Source organism: Sminthopsis crassicaudata, chromosome 4 (genome assembly GCF_048593235.1).
Source record: "Sminthopsis crassicaudata isolate SCR6 chromosome 4, ASM4859323v1, whole genome shotgun sequence".
NCBI lineage: Eukaryota > Metazoa > Chordata > Mammalia > Dasyuromorphia > Dasyuridae > Sminthopsis > Sminthopsis crassicaudata.
Genome location: NC_133620.1, coordinates 347,247,890 through 347,254,230, shown reverse-complemented (window position 1 = coordinate 347,254,230; position 6,341 = coordinate 347,247,890).

Genomic DNA, 6,341 nt, shown 5'->3' with positions numbered 1-6,341 from the left:
TTGGAAAAAATAAAATACTATTGAGGGGGAAAAAAAAGGAAGAGGATGTGATTGGAATACTTGTGGTTGTGTTATGGTATAGGGAATGAAAAGCTTGTTGATTTAGAAAAACTTGGACCTAAGAAGAAAGATGCTAAACACATCCAAAGAAAGTGGTAAGTGGAAATAATCAAAGGACTGTATTATATATGTGTGAATATATATGTATCCACATTTAATTGTAGCCTTCTTTAGAGTAGGGTGGAGTAAAGGAGAAAAAAATAAAGTAAAAAGTCCACAGCAGAGAACAAAAGAAAAACCTACACAGAAACAAAGAAAAGCTGGGTACCTTTGGAAACAATGTGTAATATTTATTATTTGGCTTTCATAAATAAAAATTTATTGTTTTATATTGAATTCTCTCTTATCTTCTGCTATGTACATGGAAATGTCCTTCCTTTTTTTTCTATTCTCATTTTGTACTTAATTTAAAATTTTTTAAATTACTAAAAAAGAAAAATATATAGAGAAAGTATTCTACTCAGTTCATTTTTATGAAATATGGTCTTGATACATAAGCTAGATAGAGTTAAAGTAGAGAAAGAAAATCAGATCAATCTCTTTAATGGATATTGATGCAAAAATAGTGAATAAAGTACAAGCAAAGAAGTTACAGGAACATATTCAAAAGATTAATCGATATTAATAATGTTATAGTAATACTAGGAATGAAAGAATGGTTTAACATTAAGGAAACCAATGTTAAATAAAAATAGGGATTGGACTTCTGATTTCATTCTTATGAAGAAGTCTGGGATGAAAAAGCTCCTATCAACGCAGACTGATACCTTCTCTTCAATCTGTCTTGAAGAATTCTCTGAAGCAGTGGAAGATTAATTGATTAGCACAGAGTCACATAAATAATATGTATTAGATACAACTTGAACATCAACCTCCTCTATTGCCAACTCTATCCATTATATAACAACTGCCTATTAGACCATATTGATGATAACAATAAAAATCACATGATCCTATCAATAGGAGAAAAAAGCTTTTGACAAAAATATTTTGTCATTTGCTTTTTAAAATGCTAAAAAGCATTGGAATAAATGGAACTTTCTCTAAATGACAAACAGTATCTATCAAAAAATCAAGAATTAGCATTATCTGTAACTAAGGAACATTAAAGTCTTTTCAAATAAAAAAAAAAGGTAAAGCAAGGGGCTACTAGGTAATACAGTGGATAGAGCACCAGCCCTGGAATCTGTGACCTGAATGCAAATCCAATTTCAGACACTTGAAAGGATCTTAGGCAAATCATTTAACTCTAATTTCCTCACAACAACAAAAGTAAAGCAATAATTTCTATTAGTAATCATTATTTAATATAGATCTAGAATTGCTTGCTCTGAATTGACAAAAGAAAAGAAATTGAGGGAATAATAACAAGCAAAGAGGAAATAAAATTATAGATATTTCCAGAAGACTAATGGTTTACTGAAAGAACTCATAGAGATTTAATTAAAAGTTAATTGAAATAGCAACTATAATTAAAAAAATAGTAGTATAACTTTATCAATTAAACCATAAAAATAATATATTATTATTATTTTTTTGGCTAACAAAACCCAACAGGAGGAATTTGGAAAAAGAAATCCCAATCAAAGTAACTATAGAATGTATCAATTATATGGGAGTCTAACTACAAAAATATACTCAGCAGTTATATGAAAACTATGAAAACAATTACAAAACACATTACAGAAATAACAAGAAAAAGAAATGGAGAGATATTAGTTTCTGTTGAAATGGGCCATGTCAATGTAATAAAAGTGTTAATATTGCTTAAATTAATTTATATATTTATCACCATACCAATCAAACTACTAAGGGGTTATTTAATGACCTAGAAAAAGATAATAAAATTTAGCTCGAGGAGTTAAAGGTTAAGAACCCCAAGGGAAATAATAGAGAAAAATGTAGCAATAAAGGTAATAACAGTACTAGATTTTAAACTATATTAGAAAGCAGTAATTATCAAAATTACTTGGTAATGCTTTTAAAAACAAAAAAAGAAAAGAAAAGCCAATCAATGGAACAGATTAAAAAAAAAGACATAAAAGCAAATGAACCTAGAATTAAGTAAACCTAAGGCCATCAGCTACTAGAGTAAGGATTCCCTTTTTGACAAAAACTACTATGAAAACAGAGAAATAGTGTGGCAGAAATTGGAATCAGGCCACCTTATACATATAATAAAATAAGCTTTAAAAGCATTTATGGCCTAAATTTAAAAGGTCATATCATTTAAAAATTAGAGAACAAAGGAAAGAGAAACCATTGACAACTCAATTTAAGAATTCTTACTTCTGCAAGAGACAAAGACTATCATAAAAGACAAAGGCTTTTAATTACTGTCAAGTCAACAAACATTAAGTATCTGCTGTGTGTCAGACATTGTGCTAAGTCTTGGAAATACAAAAAAAGAGAAAATATTGCCTTTACTCTTTAGGACCTCAGTCTAATGATTGGGGAAGACAATATGCTGACAACTATATACAAACAAGATGTATATAAGAAAAATCATAGATAATCTATAGATGGAAAGACATTTCCAAAGACTGGGAAAAAATTTCTTGTACATGGTGGAATTTTAGCAGCGACTTGAAATAAGACAGAAGAAAATAGAAAGGAAAGCATTCCAGACATAGGGGGAAAGCTAATGAAAATGCTTGTACTCAGAAGATGCGTTTCTTATGTGAGGAATAAGAAAGTAGGCCAGTACCACTGTTTTGTAGAAAGGGAATGACGTGTAAGAAGACTATAAAGGGAGGAAGTGACTACATTATGAAAAGTTTTAAAAGAGAAAGGATTTTATGTTGATCCTGAATAATAGAATAATTAATCCTGGATAAGAGGAAACCACTTTTATTCATTGAGATTGAAGAGGTGGGGTATATGTGACACCTATATTTTGTTTTATTATATTTATCTATTAAAGTAAAATAAAATATAAATTGTTACTAAATCAGTTTAAATAGTTGTGTTTAATGTTTAATATTAGCTTTTATGCAAAACATTTTTTAAAAGAGTTTAAGATTTGGCATCAAAGTACCTGGGTTCAAATCTCAGCTTTGTCACTTATTTCCTGTATGACTTAAGGCAAATTAATTTATGCCACTGGAAGTCAACTTCATAATCTATAAAATGAAAATGTTGGATAAGAGGCCCTTTAAAATTCATTCTAGCTCAAAATATATGATCATATGAGATAGGACTCGTTGTAATAATTACTCAGCTATTAGATTGGGTACCTTATGCTAGGAAATTAAGATCCTAGCTTGACAAATCTAAATCAATTACATATCAAACTATAAGATTAACAGATATCTCAGTACACATAACAAAATTGAGGGTATGGGTAGACAGTTGATTATACCAATGGAGAACTCCTCCAAAAAGCCCTTTCAAGAGTGTCACAGAAGGAAAAAAATTTAGGAAACACTGGCAAAGCCAACTGAGCTTCTTAATCAGGAACTCTTAACACATCAAAGTCCTTTGACAATTTCCACTTAGAGCATCTTTGTGGGTGTTGCTTGATTTCTCTGAAGATTCTACTTAATTTGAGAACTTCCAATATTTGGAAACATTAGAATTTACATTAAGTGCAATGACCTATGTTAGCTTCAGAGGACCCAAGATAACCACACTTTTCCTTTAGGTAGAGGTGGGGAACTACAGTTATGGAATGTTGTGTACATTGTTAGATTGGTCCTGGGACTATTTTGCATAACTGTTTTTTCTTGTTACCAAGGAAGGATTCTTTGGTGTATGGGGGAGGAGGAGGGAAGAGGTTGGGGGTGGTGGTGAGTGGATAGGAAAGTTAATGAGAAGTGACAATGGTGTGTGAAACAAAATGATTTTGAAAATATTTTTATCAGAGAAGGGAGATGACCAAGTGAGATAAATCTTTGTATCTAATAGCCTCTGACAAAAGTTTGAAATTCAAGCTATACAGACAACTAACAGAAATATGTTTCTGCCATTCTTTAATAGCTAAGTCATCACTTTTGATGTTTATAGAACATTCAGTTTGAGATGTGCAATAGGCAGTTGGAAATGCAAGTGGTCAGCAGAGAGGCTGAGGCTGGATAGGTAGATTTGAAAATCATCAACACAAAGATGATAAATGAATCTAATGGAAATAATATAGAGAAAGAAGAGAAGAGATCCCAGGACAGTGGAATACCCAGAGTGAATGTGAGCAGAGGAAATTGAGAAGAGCAATCAGTTAAATAGGAGGAGGACCAGGAAAGAGTAGTGTCATGAAAAACTAAGCAGAGGAGAGAAGGCAACCACAGTGTGTCAAAAACCACAATGTTGATGGTGGACAGTGAAAGGAATAAGTATATCATTCAGCCTACTAAGCTCACTAGCTATCCCTATTTAATTAATTGAAGAAACTGAAGCAAATGAAGACTATGACAAGACCAGGATCACACAACTAATAAGTGAGGTAGGATTTGAACTCTGGTCTTCCACTGTGACACCTAACTAAATCTTAAAAAGGATGAAGATGAAAAAAAAGCTGTTAGATTTGGCAATTAAGAGATCATTGGTGGAGACTGAATATAAATCAATATATGCTATGCTCACTTTCTTTTTCTTGTTTTTTTTTTCTCTCATTGTTTTTCCTGTTGTTCTGATTTTCTCTCCCAACAAAGACTCATAAAGAAATGTAAATAAAAAATTGAATATACATGTATAACCAGAAAAAAATTTTTTAAAAAGAGAAATCATCAGTAACTGTGGAAACTAAGGGAACCATTCTGGATCTAGCTCAGTTCCCCTTCTTTTCAATTATGGATCTAGCACAATTTCTGTCTTGTTAAGAATACTTTATTCATTTGTGGGAATTGTGAGAAAACTTTATTGCATTGCATGAATTTACACCTGCATGGCTGGGAAGCTGGACCATCTCTACCTATTATTGCATGGAGACCCTTAACTAAGGACCTAGGTTATTATGCTCACCAGAAATTCGCCAGATCCAAAGACTGATGCAAATAGTTTTCTTACAATTATACATCTCCAGCAACCTGTATATCTTATCTGAAGATGGCCCCATACTGATTAATAAATTATTGTTTCCTTGTTTTGTTTTGTTTTTCAATTGAATACATATTGGATGACCGTAAAAAAGAGGGAGTAGAAGACCTCTTTTTCTGATTTCAGGGAATTGTACCTATTAGTTCTCCCTCTCTTACCAAACTCAGAGAGCCCTTCATTTTCCTTCAATTAGACATCAGATTACCTAATCTTGTATCCTAGTTTACATATTTTAAATTATTTTCTTTTAATGTATAAAAATGTTTCTCTTTCAATTTGGAACTATGCCCAAAAGTTATCAAATTGTGCATACCCTTTGATCCAGCAGTGATATTACTGGGATTATATCTCAAAGAAATACTAAAGAAGGGAAAGGGACCTGTATGTGCCAAAATGTTTGTGGCAGCTCTTTTCGTAGTGGCTAAACGCTGGAAAATGAATGGATGTCCATCAATTGGAGAATGGTTGGGTAAATTATGGTATATGAAGGTTATGGAATATTATTGCTCTGTAAGAAATGACCAACAGGATGAATACAGAGAGGCCTGGAGAGACTTACATCAACCGATGCTGAGTGAAATGAGCAGAACCAGGAGATCACTATATGTAACTGCCAGATGGGGACGTTACAAATGGCCTGACTTGTTGGTTCCCGAGTGAACACTTGGTCAGAAGACCCACGTGTTCACTACCAAACTCCTTACCTCTTTTGGCTACCCATCTTGGCTTGGCCACCCAGGCTAGGGAGCCAGGGTAAAGAGAGCGACTGCTGCCTGCAGTGGGCTTATTATATAGGGCCTGTGAGGTCTCACACACACAGCCAATCATCGAGAGAGTCACCCATTACGAAGCTATCTCTTCATGGCCAAGATCCCACCTACAGGGCAGTCCTAATATCCACAGAAATTACTTCTGGGCCTCCGACGCGCTATGGCACCGCCCATTTAAAGGGCTCTTACAACTATACACTTCAACAACAATGCTGTATGAAGATAGATTCTGATGGAAGTGGATATCTTCAACATAAAGAAGATCCAACTCCCAGTTGATCAATGATGGACAGAAACAACTACACCCAGAGAAGGAACACTAGGAAGTGAATGTAAATTGTTAGCACTAATGTCTATCTACCCAGGTTACTTACACCTTTGGAATCTAACACTTAATGTGCAACAAGAAAATTGGATTTACACACATATATTGTATCTAGGTTATATTGTAACATATGTAAAATGTATGGGATTGCCTGT